The 18,877-nt window shown below is 35.9% G+C and overlaps 1 protein-coding gene across 3 annotated transcripts in view; it reads right to left on the bottom strand.

The window, feature by feature from the left end:
* The window catches only part of LOC148169956 (uncharacterized), a 56,510-nt gene that overhangs the window by 16,986 nt on the left and 20,647 nt on the right, over window positions 1-18,877 (bottom strand). Inside the window, exon 1 of one of the 3 annotated variants that reach the window (XM_088043812.1) lies at window positions 1,370-1,395. The exons of the other annotated variants lie outside the window; for them this stretch is intronic. The gene's annotated coding sequence lies outside the window, so the exon portion shown is untranslated. Of the gene's footprint in view, window positions 1-1,369; window positions 1,396-18,877 lie in introns of those variants that run through there. 3 annotated transcript variants of the gene reach the window in all.

Below are 18,877 nucleotides of genomic sequence, written 5' to 3'. Positions count from 1 at the left end.
AAAAAAAAGTAATTTACAATGTGGAGGAAAAAGCTTCTGACATTTTAATTGTTTTGAAGTTTTAGATACAAACTTGCAAGTCAATTTGTGATGCGAAGAGCGTATCCCGGCGCATCCACCAGTTTTACGCAATTTTTAAAATTAATTTTCTCGCTCTTTGGAAACTCAACTTCTGTGTAAATGTTCAAAGATCAACAATTGTTTTATGTTGTTTTCAGCTAATAAAATAAATTTGAGGGACCCTCTGAGGAAGTTTGCTTGGCCATATCACGTTTTAGCGTCGATATTTCAATACCCAGCGGTTTTTAAGTGCCCTTAATGGATCTGGTTTTGCCTTTTAGCATTCATGTAGGCAACTATCGATTTAGCAAGTCACTAATCTCAGTTCTGACCTCTCCATCTATTCTCTTTTTCTTTGAGTCGAACCCTTTTCCCACAAAAAATATTTGTGTCAAAGAGCAAAATTGTCCCTACATTAAGGGAAGATTTTTGTGGACGTTCCTCTGCAGCAAAAGGTAATTTACGTAGCAGTAACAGGGGTTCGAGGATAAATAGGCGCTCAGTCAGAAGCGGAAATGAAGTAATCTCGAAACAATTGCGTTTCGCCTTGGCAAGGGTCACTAAATATGATGTAGATGAGAGTCTGTATTTGTTCGGCATTGACCTTATCGATAAAATCTTGCTTTTTGCTAACGAATTTGTTTAGATAATTTTCAGTTCGTTTAAAGCGAGTTCCCACTTGACTTGATTTCTGTATAAAGGGTGGCATTGTGTCGGAATACGTGCTTTTGACGTCACGTTGACAAAGTGGTTCTGCACAGCTACAAGTGATGTCTCCTGGAGGAGCGACGAAGAAAAATAACACTCGTGAGAGAAATAATATGCGCTGATTTATTCGCTTTGCTCTTTGTTCGCACTGTCATTAGCTAATGCCCCAATCTAGATATATAGCGTGGAGCGATTATAACTAATACACATGACTGCTAGTCCTCGCTATTATGTGTTAAATTACTTTCGTCTTTATCTCAGGGCGACTCAATTAAATTCGAATAATTACATCTACATAAAACTCCACAATACTAATTCTAGAAGCGGATTTAACTTTAGCATTGTATCATCATTACCCCTTTTCCTTAACCAACCCTGTATAAATTATACACTAATCAATACTCAGACGTAGATAAATACACGTACCGCACACATGACAGTGAAAGATGACTAGAAATGAGCAAAACGATGTAAGTGGATGCGAAGAGAAACTACCCACTCTAGAGGCGCTCTTGGCCTCAATAAATCCACTATATTTGGTAAATTTTTCTCTAACACTACCACTGATCAATTGCACCCCATTATTTTTAATTAAACTCACCCCATCCACGGCGCCGAATGTACGATCTGGAACAAGAAGAAAAAAAACTGAATCAAGATTTGTCCTCGACCTATGTAAACGCAGCATTAAACATGCACAAGAGCCATCCACTGTTAAATCGAACGTGCCGTCGTCTAATAAATTATTACTAAGCATTTGCGCAAAACGTACATTTAAATGCAAACACAACATGAAAAAAGACTGTCTTTGCTTCTTTACGACTTGACTTTTTGACTCGCTTCTGATGAAATAGTCATGCTGACCTCCTCGCGAAACAGGCAGGTAAATCGGGACTTTTCCTTTGAAGTTGGTCCATGAATCAATGATCCTATATTAATACAATCTCTATCAAAATATGGATTTTCGAACAGATTTATGAATTGTGTAGCAAAAAAGGAATACCCTCTGAAATGTAAAATTTATTCAGATATTTATGTATTCGCTATTATTTTTCGGATAATATTCAGGCAATTTCAGATACTGCTAATTATGTGGTGATGCAGCAATATTCTAAAACTGCCATTTTAATTAAAACTTTGTTGATATTTTAATGGCTAAACGAGATCAAAAATACCGTAAATATATTTAGTTACCAACATTATTTACATTTTGTTTAATTTGCCGTGTCTACTACTTCTTTTTTGCGACAACGACTAAATTTATTTGTTGAGTTAAACACATTTTCATGCACAATTTGGGATTTTAATTTGTATTTGGAATTGGAGGAAATGTAATATTACCCTTATACATTATCATTAGGTTGTTATTACCACAGATTACATTAAGAGCATTAGGATTTGACGATTTGGTAAATTGATATGAATGCCGTCGGTTATAGTTATTAAAAAGAGCAAACTAAATGAACGGATAAATCGAATAAACCACTTGAGAACAATTGTGTTATTTCTATACGTCATTTTCCTGTATAAAATTTACCGATTTTAGCAATCAGCAGAATTTGAAAAGATAAGTTAGATACTTCTATTGATACATGTCAGATTTGGCTAATAGATGGCTCTACAAGCAACCGACAATTTTCTTGTGATCGCAAAATATAATAAATATCAGTTTTATTGCTTATGCAATCTGACAAATCTGAGACTTGTTTGACATTCCGAAGAAGTTGCAGAAGTTTAAAAAAATCAACATTATGTTAGTCGCGCTGCTAAACGACCAATTACAAAACGGAATTTTTAATTTAATGTCTACAAAAAAATTCGAAGTAGTAAACATTAAGTTTAACCTCAAATTTTTCAACAGAAAATGTATGCTAGCGTTTTGTTCCAACCAAGATGTGTATCCAAATCTCATTTTAGCATGCAAATTTCCCTAAATATGCGTAATTAAAATATTCAATAAAACCGATGTATTCGATAAACTCGGTATCTATTTCGGGGTTCTATTTCAAGTTAATTTTAGTTGACGAGTTTGGTACATTATCAGGATTAAATCTGAAATGGAGAACAATAGGTTCATTAAAATTGGGAGATCATTTAATTGCAACACATAAAAGAGCTTATGTGGTACTAATTTTAATGTTTCTAATTTTGTCAAGACTTTTGCAAACCGCCTTTATTGACCGAGTTCTAACGGCTCAATTATCAACCGCAAACCAACTTTCGATCAGATTCATATCAAGCTCTATTATTAAATAATTATAGTTAAGGTGTTACTTTCGTACATTTAAAACATCAAAGGATTTTCTCCAACATGGCGTATTTCAGATCTTGAACACCCACAAACTTAGCACGTCGAAGACTCGACACACTGTCTTAATTAGGTTGAAACTAGATAATGAATAGCATGCGGAGGCAGCTTAGTTTTCGACTACGCTAAACTCGACATTATAATCAAAATGGTGTTCGATCCTGCTCGTCTTTCCCCTACCTGCACTAAAACTTGAAAAAACGCTGCCAGTTGCGGTACTCGGAGAAGAGAAGCGTTTGGTAATGAGGCCAGTAATGGGAAGGAAAGGGAATTGTGTACAAGTCCGCTGATTGCACCGCCGGTAATTATAGGCTTGATGAGATCGAGGATGCTGTGATTATGGCCGCGGGAAAAAGATGTTCACCTGTTTTGTTGAGTGCTGAGATGGAAGGAAATGGAAGGTTGGAAAATCGGTGGGAATTTGAGTTATTATTATGCTTGTTTTAGCCGCAACCCTAAAGTTTCACAATTAAAATGGTACGAGCCACTTGAGTAATAAACTAATAATTTTATTTTTAGTGTGTGATGAAGTGATTAAAACGCACTTTTTATTGAGGACACACCCTTCCAAAATATTCAAAAATTGTGCTCGGATTTATGCGGTCATAAAAATGGTGGAGGCGCCGGGCGAAATTTATCTCAATTACATTTTTCTGAACTGGAGTTATGGAACTGGGCTTAAAAAAAAAAAACGCATTTTTAATTAATAAGTGGTTATTGAATATGCTAATATCTTAAATCTACTTTGAAAATTTGTACTGTGAGTTTTGTTTAAAAAATAAATAATCCTAATAAAATTTCGTGACTATATCGCTCACTTTATTGGTAATTGGAGTCACACTAGTACTATTTTATGACCCAAAATGATAAAAAAGATTTTTATAAATAGTCTCCTGTGATACACGAGGAATATGTAAATTAAATTCTCCTTTTTTCTCGTAAAATTTATGATCCCATAACGCTTTAAATATAGGTCTTATTAAAAGAATTTGTGGAGCTTATTTTACTCATATTTTATTTTTACTGTAGTAAACAGTTTTACAAGCGAAAGCTCTAGAGTTTAGAATTATAAGCGAAAATCTCTATTGATTGATTTTAATAACTCTATTAATATTGATTATATTAATAAGGACTTGTAAATACTAACTCTAAGTCAGTTTCCACTTTATTTTAGTCATAAAACATGTGCAGGTAATAAAGAAAAGATTGCATGTGCAGTTTTTGTATTATGCGTACAAAGTTTAATGTCCGTATTTAATGTTTCTTTGCTGTTGATAATTAAGATAAAAACACAATCTGCATTAGAAAGGTTTGATATTCAAGGACATATTTAAGTGTATTTGTTGTTTTATTTGAAATTTTATGAGTTGCCACGAGGCAAGAAGAAGGAGTTTTATCTTTGTGGTGTTGTAACACTTGTCTGGAGATGAAATGTCAATATAAAAATAATGTTCATGCCATGTAAGCGGAATGTGTTCAATCAGGAGTAGCTTTCTCAATACTAAAATTTAAAATTCCATAGCTTGAAGGGATGAATAAAAACGTTGCGTTTGCTTTTTACGATTGCAGTCTGTGGTTCCATTATCCAACGTAATATCTAAAAAGAGAAGACATCTTTTTAATTTCGATATCGGAAGTGTGCAAACGTTGTATGCATAGCGCAGGTAATGAGTTATAGCACGGATTTAAAAATTTACCGCAAAGCTTTAAAAATTTACGAGTGGTGGCGTGTTTTTACGATTCCATTATTTCCGACGATAAAGTCAGAACATTTGCATATTATTTAGCCGTCGTCTCTAAGTATTTTGTTTATTTAAGCTGGCTTTTTTCGGCGCAATTTCCATTAGAATGATTCGTGCCTCGCGAAGAAGAATAAGTTGGAGTGTGTCAGTTGGCTGTAATTTTCAATAAAGTTGAGTCGAGTTTGGTGGGACATTAATAGAGTTGGGGGTTGTACGGAGGGTTCGGGGCAAGTTTGTGGTAGGTTGGCTACAAGTTTCCCGGGGCGGCTTTTGTCTCGCGCCACCACAATGCCTTCTAATACTGTAGAGTTCACATCAATTACCGCCTCCAATGGCCACTGCTACAACTAATCCTGCTACTTTATGGCCTATGAATGGGAATCGGAGAAATAACAACCGTTTTATGAATTCCACATCCGACTAGGACCGGCTAAATCTGATTGTGACAATGGCCCAAGGCGCCCCTATCGACGGTAATCGCGCGATCATGCAAATCGCCTCGCTTCAACGACTATTTCCAAATTTAAACGTTTGTTTTCAATGAACCCGACGAATGATCACGTCAAATTTAACACACGGAACGATAACAGCCGACTATTTGATCCTCCTATGCGTGAAAATGCGTGTGGGTAGGTCGAAATACGAATATTTTATACAACAGATTGCAACACCCGCAAGCCGTTAAAATAACAAATTACGATTCTTGATAAATGGATAAAACGCATGGGGTCTTCAGCTTTAATCTCTCAAGCGTGCCGGAAGAAAAAGAATCCTTTGTAAGCATCCATTCCGCAAAACGATAAAAAAAGGTTCCAAATCTAGAATTGCCAGCAAATTGTTTAGAAATGCGGTTAAACCAGCCCACCTAAATAAATTTCACATTTCATTTGCAATACCCCACAACGACACAAAATAATAAAAAACTTTTCAGGAAGTAAAGAAAATAAATAATTGGAACCAAAACACCCCAAAAATTAAGGAAATTGAGGCGCTTACTATTAGTCTAAATGTTGCAGACTTCAGACCGTAGTGTGACATGATATTATGTGACTGTAATCTTCAAGTTGCAATTGCAGGTATGCAACAGATGGTGCACTTCCTAACACGAAACGACAAAATTTACAATCATTTTAATGAAAGTAATTTTCTAACTATTTCATTGCGAAGTCTTTTCAATTAGCGGTGTAGATATAAAACTAATTAATCAATCTAATTATAGCAATTTTCATCACATTAGTTCACCTTATTTCAAGTACACAATGCATCATTATTTATTAGTTCAGAGTTTTTTTGCTTTTAAAACTGCGCGCGGTAAAATGGATTTCCTGTGTTTTTAAAATATAATTCACACAAAATTAGGTTAAAAGCAGTTTTTTTAATACTTTACATAATTAAAAGCTAAGGAAAGTAGTAAATGTGTGCAACGGCTTTTCACTATCAGGTTACACGGAATTTCGTTAAAAACTATTTAGATAATGAATTCGTAAAATCCATTCGAACGAATTTTGATTGTAAATTTGAACATGGCTTCTGTTAATGGCCGGCTTGTTTGAAATATACCCCCAAATGTTTTCGCACGACGTGCACGTGATTCAGAGGGCTTAATGCGGTCCTGTGCCTCTCCCCATCCAAACTCTCGTAGAGGCTTATCAACATTCTGGTCGAGTAGATCGGGCGCCTCATATGCATCTTTTGATTGATTTTGGTATCACAAACCGGCCGATGTTACAGATGCCCTACAACTTAGCCCATATACCTGTTGGGAATCTTTATTAAAATGTCAGATGTGTGTACGTGAGAGCAAATGTGAAGTTTACTTCACTCCGGTGCGGGTATTTGATCCTCCAAATACGAAACTTACATACTTTATTTATTTCTAGGGGTAGAAAAGGAAGAAATTATCCCGATTGTAAATCGACCCGGAAACGCAACAAAAATCGGAATAAATCCTTTTCCTTTAATAAAGAAGCGGTGTGATTTTGACGTTATCTGCAGACACAATAAAGTTAAGGACTTGACTGGATTTTCCCCGAAGCGCTTTGATCTCGGATGGCCAAAAACGGGCGATTTTAGCGGATATACGAGAAATTCGTCCGTTTGGTGATATGGATATGAGAGGAGATCCTACAACACGCAGAGATTTTTTTGTATGGCTCATAAATTACACCGTGACTTTCTAACACATCAAAGCTTGTACAACTTTGTCCCCACATCCAGGAAAGCACTTTGTATTTTTCGCAGACAGGCTGAGACGTTGGGCGAGTGTTAAGAAAATTTACGTTATCGGTGGTGTGAACCTTCTAAACTTTGACCTCCCTATACTTTACTCTCGATTTGAGTTTTACGAGTACTTTCTTTTCCGCTACCTGGTCACATCAAACACAACACTCCTAAACAATGCAGAGAATTGATCGTAAACGTAATTGGGTCCGCACCTTGTAATTCACAACAACGTAATAACGTGCGGTTTTGCGTGTTTTGCGAATTCGTGTAACGGCCCATTTTACCGTTACGATTCCCGATGTTACACACTGTTTGTTTTGGGATTTTTGTCTGGGATTTTAGCTGGAAGTGAATTATTTCACGGAGATACGTCCAGCACTTCAATTAAGCAATTCGACGACGTTACAGGAGTTGACAGGATGCTGATCCAATTTTTGTCAGAGCTCTGCGAGCAAATTAAATAATCCTGTGACGTAACGGGAATGAGCTCTATTTCATTGCACATGCTACTCTGTCAACATCCAATTATTTCAACTCGGAAACGTGCGGTGGATTCGACACGTTGCAAAAATTCAACCGATGTTAATTTCAATAGCAGGCGATGTTCAAAATTTCGCTTTGATACATTTCTATTTACGGCTATGTGTGTAGAGGAATACTTGTGACTGACGGGAAAGGTCAACAGTTTGGAAAAAACGATGTGATTTGACACCAGGTTTTACGCTTTAACAGGACGAGAGTGGCGTTTATCGGCTGCAAAATAATACGGGTGGTGTCCAGAGGTTTTGTCCAATTTACGAAATCAGGGCTCGGGACGCTGGTCATTTGAAACAGAACTCCGTCTCTATAACTATCTTTTTATTACACCTCCATTTTTAATAATAAATGCACTTATTGATTTATAACCTGGTCGATATGAGAAAATTGCTGATTTACGTTGGATAATAAGATGTAATGTAAAATAATTAAATCTTTTCATACTGAAAACATTACATTTTATGAAGGTATTTTGTTCCCCTCTTTTGTTACGATAATATAATGGATGGTAATATCGTATTTTTATTGTCTTATATTAAATTTAAAACTTTAAATGCATTTTTAATTAAGAATCACAGTGTAATTTAATGTATTCACAGCATTCAACGGAGTGACTGACTTAATTAAGTAGTTTTTGTCCGAATCATGACAGATTTATGCCTGCCGCATTTATTGCTTTTTACTTCCTTTTTTTACACCACTGCATCTCCCATTTTTAATTAATTCTTTGGCTTCAAGAATCAGTCTTAATTAAATTAAATGACCAAGTAACATCTCGCTAAATTTATATAAAAGCTTTGACGATTTCCCGGCGCATTCACCAATTTTATCGTTGCATCTATTCTTTTCCGCGCCATTATTTCTGTTTCTACATTTTACATTCTTAGATTTCTTGTTCGGAGAAATAAATAAATAAACAAAACTGTTTTATAACTTGAAATCTGTTGCATTGCAATGCTGAGAAACTACAATAAACTTTTCCTAGAAAGCTAATAACAACCCACTACGTAATATCTCCTCCTTAGACCTTAATACCGGGCAAGTGGGAAACATTTCCATTGCATCCAAATTGTTAGTTATTTGCACTTCAGGCGTAGGTCTCTGCTTAGACTCATGTTTAATTTATGTATAAATTAATTACCATCAAAAGTCTGTTTGACTTGCCAACAGCGGAAACAATTTGTTTGTATTTAAATATTAAATGTTTGTCGAAATTATTATACACAAGTCGCGAACTATACATCTCTAAAATCTTCTCTGATATATTAAATTGGAATCCTTTCAGGCCGTAAATAACGAGACGCTTTCCCCTTTTTTTGGAGCAAACTTCAAACTAGACGCTCTTCCCATATTCATGTTCACAGCTGAAAAACTTCAAAGATGTAAATTTGACAGGACACTGACTTGCATAAGAACTCCATTTAAAATTTTAATGTTGTTTTGAAATGAACATATCAACTTCTTTTATTCACGTGTGGTGATAGACATGCTGAATATTTTCATGCGGTTTTATAAATTCGCTATTTGGGAAAGCGGTTGTGGTAAAGTTTATTGGCAGTTTTGGTGGCGGTAAACCCCAGATAAGTTAGTAAAATTTGAAGCATAAAGTTATGATTGGTACTTTTTCTATAAAAAAGTTCGTAACCTTTGTAAGATCATTACAAAGTAGTTAAACACTCGTACAGAGCTTTTATTTAAGAGGGACAAAGAGCTTCTTCTGACGGAACTTTGAGATTGTAAAGTGAAAAGGATTTTAATTTCCCAACTGTACGCCCGAAAAACTATATTTAAAACGTCAGACTAGCTTTATGTTCAATCAAGTTAGAGAAGTTTTAAAATCGATCTGAAATGACTTCAGAATTGCCGAACCAACTTGTAGAATTAACTCACTAGCTGTCAGTGTTTTACAGCTGTGCTTTTTAAAAAGTTTTTAATGGAAATCGAGAACTTCAATAAAAAATAAATTAGTTTTTAACAACATTTTAGACCAGATCATTTCGTCTTCAGACTGTAAACTGACAATCTCTTTTGCTTTACAACACGAGAGAACGTAAAATAAAATCTGAAGCTTAAAATTGCACTACAGCGGAAAAATCGTTTCAAACTTTCAGCAGCAGTGAAATGATGAAAAGTAAAACTTGTAGCGTAGGTGTTTCAAAGCCGCTTTGTTGGATACAATTAATATAAACTAAAGCAGTTTACATTCAGTAGTTTTAATGCGTTCGAAACCGAGGGCAATATTGTGGCTTAAAAAGCACATATCAATTTGAAATGAAGTTCCTTTGTGAAGAAAATAACCCGCAGATACACTTTGTGAAAAATCTAGGAAAACTTCCCACTCTCAATATTAACTTCGAGTTTATTCCACAATCCTTTTACAATGAAGGATCAATAAACAACTTTGTACGTAAAAAGAAGCACGCTAATGGCTCACGTCAGATGTTCAGAACGATATGCAAAATTAGAAGACTAGCTGGCAAGTCAATTTCGTGTTCTTTTCGCTGTAATAAAGGACGACAATGAACAGGTAATGGCAATGTAGAAGGATAATGGAAAAGGACAAGTTCCGGACTCCGGAAAAAATCGAGTACAAAGAGGATTAATGAGACAAAGAAACTTATTAGAAAGATAAATATATTCACCGACGCAGCCAGTTATAAGAAAAGTACAGAAAATTGATTGATGTAAGAATTATATTTTAGGATAAACGTTCTTTCGCTGATGCACTATAATCATCGACTGGCATTATTCCCGACTGCACTTTATGAAGAATTGAAGCCCGGTATATTCGTTTCACTGGAGACTTAGATGAATTTTATTTTTATAAAATGTAGACGGAGAAAAGCTACTTTTCAAATTTGATCCCCAAAGGGGCATTACGCTGACATGTGAATCCACATTGGAATTATTGACATAATGTATCTATAAAAGATTTAAAAGAGAGTTTCAACAATCGTGGAGGAAATATTTAACAAACCCTTTCAGTTCAGCTTAAAGCCCTCAGAATAAGCAATTTTAAGTAAATGTGACTAGTTTAGTAAACTGTCATTGAATTCAAGGGAATGGAGATTAGAGAGAATTAGAGATTACGCCGAGGGTCGGATTAATGTTGTTGTTGTCGCCGCTAAGTGCTAATATTGTTAAATTGTTTAAAAAACCTCTAGCGCGTAACACGGCAAAGCGTCCGAATTACACAACCTCTAAAACAATTTTGTAAATTTGATCCCCTAAAATAAATTAACAAAATGTAATTTTCTAAATTTTCCTCCGTCACAAAATGACAGCTTCACCATAACAAATTTAACATCACTTTTCTGGTCGCTTAAGAAAACAACCCCAAAATCCGGTAATCAATTTTTGTATCTTTTGTAAAACTGAAGAGATTGAGTGATAATTGTCGTGTCAGCAAGCGACGCGTTTACATAAGTGATGAATAAAAGTTGCCCGTTCTCGTGGATAGGTGTAAAAAGTGAGCTGATGGCGGAAAAAGAAGAAAAAACCCACCGCTCCGATGTGTACTTTACATTAATAATTTATGCACGTTGCTCCTACAAAGAAAAATGTGTTTGGAGTGTTCAGATGATGGCAGGCAAACGTTATTTACATTTTATTAAAGGGGATCTGGTGTTTGGCGCTAATTTTTTTCATCTCGTCTTAAAAAACACCGTCGAGTGGTCCGTGGAGGATTCTCCCTCTTTCACCCCATTCTAAATTACTTCGATATATTCACAAAAAAAGGGCGCATAAAATAAGTAATATATGCGATGCGTAAATCACGCAGTCTCTCGTAATATTCCAGTCTTACTTCTGGGGCCAAGCAAAACCACGAAATTACCTAATAATAACCTCTAGGCTGAGTTTTTTATAGGGAGACGGTGGAATGAAATGATTTCAATTTCTAGAGGTCGTGTATCCTTAAATTGCACCACTTTTCCTTCGCAAACATTTTTTCCGCCTTTTTTCTCCACGACGACGAACAGTTTGTCGGCAATCAGCGCCTCGTAATTATCTGCATTGGGAATTTTATTTTTTTAAGGGTGCCGTCAAATTGGATTGCTAAATTCAACCAATTATAATAAATTTACCAGAGGAATGGACGATTTCGGGGATTTAATGCGACGCCAAACAATTAAGGAGGCGGCAAATTAAATAATAAGTGGAGTGCGGCGTTATTCCTGTCTCTTAGTACACACTAAATTGAACGTCATTTTTCAAATTGTACGAATGGAAAGCGTACATGCAATTTTAAACACACGATATTGGAATCTTATTCAAATCCATAACTCGTTCTGACTGTTTATTTTCTCCGTCAAACTTTTGTGCACGAAATTATCTAAATATTTGTTTTGCTAATCTCCATGTGAATACATACCTAAAAGCATTGACTCGAGTTGGAAAATGCAGCTCTTATTCATAGTCGAGCTACCTCAAGCACGAAGCAAATGAAATTTGATATAAAATATAGTTACAACGGCGTGCTTGTAGCAAAAGAGGATAACATATAAGTAGACAAAGGATATCTCGTTGCACGTCAATGGCTTTCATTCGAAGATAATGAGGGAGATTGTACTTGAAAGAAGTACGTTATCCTATATCTATCCCGATATTAGAAAATTCAGGAAATAGCGAACAACGAAGATATTGAAAATTAGCGTAAACTAGCAATTTATTTTTTGAGTTGCTTTGGAGCAATTTATTTGGTGGAGGCATCAGGATCTGTGATAGATACTGGAGGGATGTTTTGCTTTTAGTCGTTGGGGATTACGTAAAATATTGGCGGAAATAAACAAGATTTATATGTGTACGCACGTTTTCGGCAATTTTTTAGATCGGAGCCCAGAGGAGTGAAAAATTTTAATAACATAAATAGTAGCGCTTAACAAAAAGATCAATTTTTTTAGAAGATGCGAGATGCGCACATAAAAAACTTATTAATTTTTTACCAGAGGGAATTTTGAAACCGCAGTCATCACTTTTAGTGAATTTAATCTGCTTTAGTTTATCGTTACAGCAAATTGCTGAAGTAATCTAAAGACAAAGCTGCTCCAACATCATAACAGATTTCACTCAAGAATCCATTATTTTCTTGATGGAAAGAATCAAACTGGGAACCTGTTTCGTCTTATTAAGCTCGTAATAGCTCGAAATAAATTTATTATGTTTAATCGTTAAGCCCCGGGTTTTGCCACGTCATTAATTTTACGTTTTTCAGTATGACTGCATAGTAAAAACTCTAACAAAACCAGCAATTCCACTTTAATCAAAAATTGTTACATTTAGAAGTAATTTCCTCGGGAGTGTCCAACAGCCACCAGTAATTCTCCCATTTCCAAGTTGGTTCAACTTTTCGTCGCATAAACTTTATTAATTCCGCCATCAAAACGCGATAAATAAATGTCGAGACGTTTATCTGTCGCCGGTTAATTAAACATCGTTCAGTTCTAATGGTATGTCGATTAGGCGTCGACAAAAAACTCTCTTTATGTCGGCACATGTAAATCTCGACATCCTGACAAGCAATCGACTAGAAAATGGATGAGATCCTGGGTGTTGTGTTGGTGTGTATCCTTTTATCTTGTTCCAAGACTCGATAAAATGATATTGGTATCGCAAGCGTGTTCGCTCGCTTGGTTGCGTGACGTCATTCCTTTTAAAATACGTACGCCTCAGGCGGTTTTGTTTAAGATTTAACGAAGACTAAATAAAAGGGAACTTAAGTTAACGTTGCGATGACTAAAATCCAACTGAATCTAATGATTTTTGGTAGAAATGATAGCTTTTCACGGTTGTATTTCCCACCACAATCCTCCAATGTTACACAAATAAGAGTATCATTCGGCGGACGAAAATCCACTGCGCCACTACTAAATCACCAGTTTAATTACAACGTACACCCAGTTTCGAATATAATGAGAGTAACGCAAGCCGATTCCCATAAAACTCCCATTCCTTGTTCTAAGTTAAGAGAGACTTGAATGGTACGACGTGTAATGCAATAAACATGTCAGATGTCTTGCTTTATGCGATATCAAAGCAGCGTTACATGTCGAATAGTGGAAAATGTACGGGCGGTACGAGCATTTGTGGCCGGAGGAAAATGGAAAATTTCCTCGACGACAGCTTTACTGTGTCGCCCGAGGAAAAGTGGAACTATGCGGATTTGTCAACAGCTAATTAAAGGGGGTGATATTTCACCACTTTTCGGCGGCAATGTGTTCTTTTTGCCAACCGTAATTCCGCTCAACAAAACGTAAAAGAGAATATCGAATGAGGAGGAAGAGTGCTAATTTGTATTCATACGACGAAAATCCGATCAGAAACAACCCGCACCCTCAATAAAGATTAAATAAGTTCTACTATTCCGCAACGATTTACCATCCAAATTAAGGAAATTAACCCCGAGACGAATAAAACTTTTTTAGACAGTCAAACTAAAGACTAGATAATTATACAAACAGTGACGGAAACTTTGCCCTATAACTCGGCGGAATTTAGTATTTTAGAATTCTATAAATGCACAAGTTTTGCTCAACACCTCCATTGTGCTGCACATTTCCTAACTCCTTGAAAATAAACATCCAACGCAAACTAAATCAAAGAAATCAATTCCACAATCAACTTTTCTTCCCTGATCCGTCCATAAAACCGAATTATTCAATTTTTCAGCAACTGAAATGTCACAGCTTCCCATTTCATTTCACTGTTTTAAACAGAACACGGTAAGTACGCCACAAGTAATTACGGTCGTGAACGTAATGTTGTGTAAACTAATTTAGTTTTTATTGTCAAGTGCACAGTTTTCATGCAGCCTCAGACGGAGTAAAATCATTTAAGTGCACGTTACGGTTATTTTGCTGTAACCTCGTCACATTTCCTTAACTTCTGGACTCACAGTCATAAACCGGAATAAAGTCACAAAAGCCCACGATTATTCTGGCGAATGCAGTATGTAATCTCGCAATTGGCGAATGTAATGCTCGCGAATTATTGCAAACAACGTTTCCGGTGGAAAAACGGCGGATGATGAATGGAGGAAATAAAATTACTTCGTGCTTTTACAGCTAGAAAAATTTCTTCAGGGGACTTTGCATGCAATGAGCAAGAAATGCACGCTGAATTGGATCATTAATTGCATGGAATGAGATAATTTCACGTGTAATTTACGATGTCTGTACTATACCTCATTATTTTTTTAATAAACTAAATAATTTATGGCTCATTACGCCATACAAAGTCTATTTTAGTAAAAACAATATTCAATTACATTCAACGTTCAGTTTTCATTGTGTTCAAAACGATGCTAAATTCATGATACGCTGGTTCCTATTTAGCGTGTGCTAAATTACAAAATAATAATTTGTACCCGATAAAATAACAACCGAACAAAATAAATTAACCAATTTGAGCGAGTGACATTTATCGATCGGCTCAACGTAATGTCGCGTAAAAATTCCAACTCGACTCAGACAAAAATTTAAATTTTTAATCCAAATGGACTAAACGTGCACTCCTCCTTTTAAAACACCGTAAAATAATGAACAATTAAACAGTTTATTGAACGTGAGGAGTACAACTTGTCCGATTAATTTTAGTGACTAAAATGGTGGATGCGCCGGGATAATTTTGTCTAACTAATTTTGTTTTACCTGTAAATGGCTAAATCCGAACTGAGTGGTTTATTGGAAAATCAAGCTGATATCTCTATACTGTTCGTCTTTGCGTCATTTGGTCGAGTTAGAGTTTTTATCTGTGCATTGTAAGCAAAAAATCTCATGGAAAATTAAAGTGGGCCTATCCATCTGTCGCGTGTCGGTTATATTAAGTTGCAGATCTAAATTTACGATCGCTCTTTCATTTCGCAAAAGACGTGAAAAAGGGACGTCACAATCGTCTTTGGATTTGCTCCCTGCAATTTCTATCAATATGTAAGGATCTGTGAGATCTGATATTGAAATAACAAGGTCGGGAGTCGGCTGACATAAAAACCCAATCTAACTTCGACGCACCACATGCTACAATTTTCGACTTCCTTCCACCCAACAGCGATATGAATTTTCCAAACTCGACAATAACGCCCCGTATTTTCTCCACTTAATAATTCATTACGAAATATCCCCAGTTTCGTATGCAAACAAGCTTTCAAACTGCCCTTGAATCGATTGGTCAGCTTTGTGGTCGTAGATTGGCGGCTTTTCTACCTTTACATGCGTTTAAATTGACTGAAAGTCACTTGAATGGGGTTTAACATCGCGAATTGCCGCCCCTTTGAACTAATTATTAGAAGTGATCAAAAAAACGTGACAGCTCATTCCGACAAATTGCCTGCGAGTGGCCGAAACTCCCTCTTAACTTTAATCAATTCCAAGGTGCAAATACATCAAAAGAAAAGTATTATCGAAATATCAAAGAGAAATCTCAATGAATTTTTTCGAGTGCTGCCACCTTTGCGCGACAAATAAACTCACTGTTGGACGAGTAAATACTTTTGTGTCCTGATGAAATTTCTTTGAGATGAAAGTCAAGTATAAGGAAACAGTCCATGTTGTTTTGTGGAGATATAAATAAATTTCGTAAACATGTTTATAAAAGAGGCCCATCTCGTTACATTTTTTTAATATTCCATCAAATCTCGAACTTTTGTCAATTAATGTAAAAGCCAACCTACAGCCCAATTATGATTCCATTCTATGGCTTTGTCGGCTTTAACAACCAACTTCAGTTTAATTTCGTTAGTCTCACACTAATGTCCTAACTTTGATGTTACAATCGTCTACTCTTGTTAAAAATAATTTAAATGAAACAGTCGTCTAGAGCTATTTTAATAATGTAAACAGGGAAATAACCAGCCCAAATCCAACCGAACAATTTCCATTAAAGCAAGATAGTCAAAGTTCGGCTACTAGTATAATCAGTACAAAAAGCGACAGCTTCCGCATGTGGTATCCGATGTTGTTCATCAAATATGTACTTGTTTTTCTACCCGTTTATTTCCCTCAATTGAACAAATATTAGCTCTTCTTAAGTTAAACTGTCGGGAGTAAACATAATTTCATTTGGAAATGCAGCGTCTTCTACTGCAATAAATTTCATATATCGTTCCCGACGGAAATTAGTGCAGATGTTTTCACGGTGCAAAAACAAGACAGTTTGCCTTATCTGATTTCAGCGGTTTCTTTACTTGGAGAAAAAACTATTTTCTTAAACTTTGGAGGTGATTAAGTTGGAACTCCACGAACTGTGAACTTACTTAGCGTGTTGATTTTATGTAAATGATTGGGTCTTGGACAGACTTTGCATTTTAAGCACCTCGCTGGACCTTCGGATTGACCTGAAACACTTCAGGTGTACGAAGGAAGTAGTTCCAACCTCATAGGTTTCCATCGAATATTCAAGCTTTCATTACAGGAGAATAAACAGGCGATTTCTGCACTAATACTCTGTGGTTTTCCGCATTCGGTTGCATTCAGCCACATACCAAATAATGGTTCTGGTTAAGGTTTTTGCAACTGTCGTATTCATTTCTCATGTGGTGAGCACATTTCCCTCGGCATCGATTTTCAATGTTTTAGCCGTAACAATCTTGTTGGTTTGTTTGATTTTGTTTTATAGAGCAATAACGTTATTATTAAAATGATAGCAGTGATTTACCTCATAAATCTATGAGGAGTATTACAAGAACACGGGTAATATCAGGGCAATAAAATCGGCAATAAAGAATAATGATGGGTATGGAAATTGTTTTGTCTCGTTCCACAAGTCGTGGTTGAACTGTTACGACTTTCACTTAATAGTTATGAAAAATTGATTCATTTTTCGAGTGAGAAAATTGTTGCCAAGTCAGCTCTAATGGTTTGGAGTGTCCGAAACCGTTTCGCGAAAATCCAGCTTGAGTAAACGGCGTTATTTTAAATGTTATGGTCTCTGGAGAAAAAAGTATAGATCTCTAAAGCCCAATCCACTGAGAAAAACTCATGCCGTCAGCGAGGTTGAAATTGAAATCGATCCGTTTAGCACGGATACAATACGTAAAAAAAATAATTTATCAGCTCAGAGTAAAAAAGGAGGCGTCTAGGGAATGCCGACTTGCGGCGCATTTTAATTATCATACGCAAAAGTATTAAAATTCCACGATTTATATTTCTTCAGCGCCCGTCGGCGAGAAAATTAGTTGGAACAAGCTGTTTAGTATGTCGCACCATCTTCCAGCTGACGCTTTATAAAAAGCTACACTGATAGTGTAGACGCTATATTTTAAAAGATATCTCTTAATTTGATTTTGGGGGAAGGAAAAAATTGTCCTTAGGGGAGAAACGAGCTGTTCTTTTTGCATGTCTAATATTTCACCGTAATTACATCAAAGCGGTGGTTTTTGTTGGTAGTTCTGATGGCGCTAAATTTCGTATTTAATTGGTGCAGTTAAGGTTCATTTCCACCCTTGGGGTAAACGTGTCCCTTTAAAATAACAAAGAAGTGAAAAATGCCCTCTTAAACTTAACTTTCCTCAGGGGTCCCTTAACTCAGTGTCTGCGAAAACTCGCATTTGTATTTACCGAAAACTGCCCTCGAGAGGCGACTGCTGCTGGATTTTGCTTTAATTCCAACGACTTTGTTTCGGACATCAAATCATGAGGCGTTCAAGCTTGAAAAATTGAAGGAAAACACGTTTGTATTTTATAGACGCATTAAAAACGTTTTATTTTTAGCGAAATTTTTATATCTCATCAAAGCTCTATGATTTATGAACGTCCTGTGCATGATATTATAATAAAACCCCAATTAAATCAGCAAACTCATTACAAATTTGATGTTAGTTTTTTATCCCACATTTTGTTTACTATTTTTTTTATCCATTTAGAACAAAAAGAGTAGAATTCTTCCCTCTGGCGCGGCGGTACATACAGTGAAATGAACGCATCTTTTAATTAAACATTTTCATTTTGTTCGGTTGTAAGTTTTTTCTTCTCTTTAGATTACTTTGGAAACACGAATGGTTGTAAAAAACGCGGATGAAGAAATCCTCATAGTCAAATTTTCATTTAATTAACTATGACAAAAACTGCTCTCAGCTCGAGTTTCCAATTGAACTCCGTCTTCTGTTTTTGCATCCCCGATGAAATTTCCAATCAAATCGAGGGTAATTACACCGTTGCATTGAATTATTGACCCTCGAACTCGAAGTCAACAAGTTTCACATCAATGGATTAGCGATTTAATTAAACATTTTTGTGCAGTGTCGGTTTTTGTCCGGAATTAATATGTCAAAAACAGGGAGTTTCGATTATTGTTGAGAGTTCTGATT

The sequence above is a fragment of the Gnatocerus cornutus genome, chromosome 8 (assembly GCF_029298725.1).
Source record: "Gnatocerus cornutus isolate USDA-ARS CGAHR chromosome 8, icGnaCorn1.1, whole genome shotgun sequence".
NCBI classification, from domain to species: domain Eukaryota; kingdom Metazoa; phylum Arthropoda; class Insecta; order Coleoptera; family Tenebrionidae; genus Gnatocerus; species Gnatocerus cornutus.
This window is presented reverse-complemented; position numbering and strand designations above follow the sequence as displayed.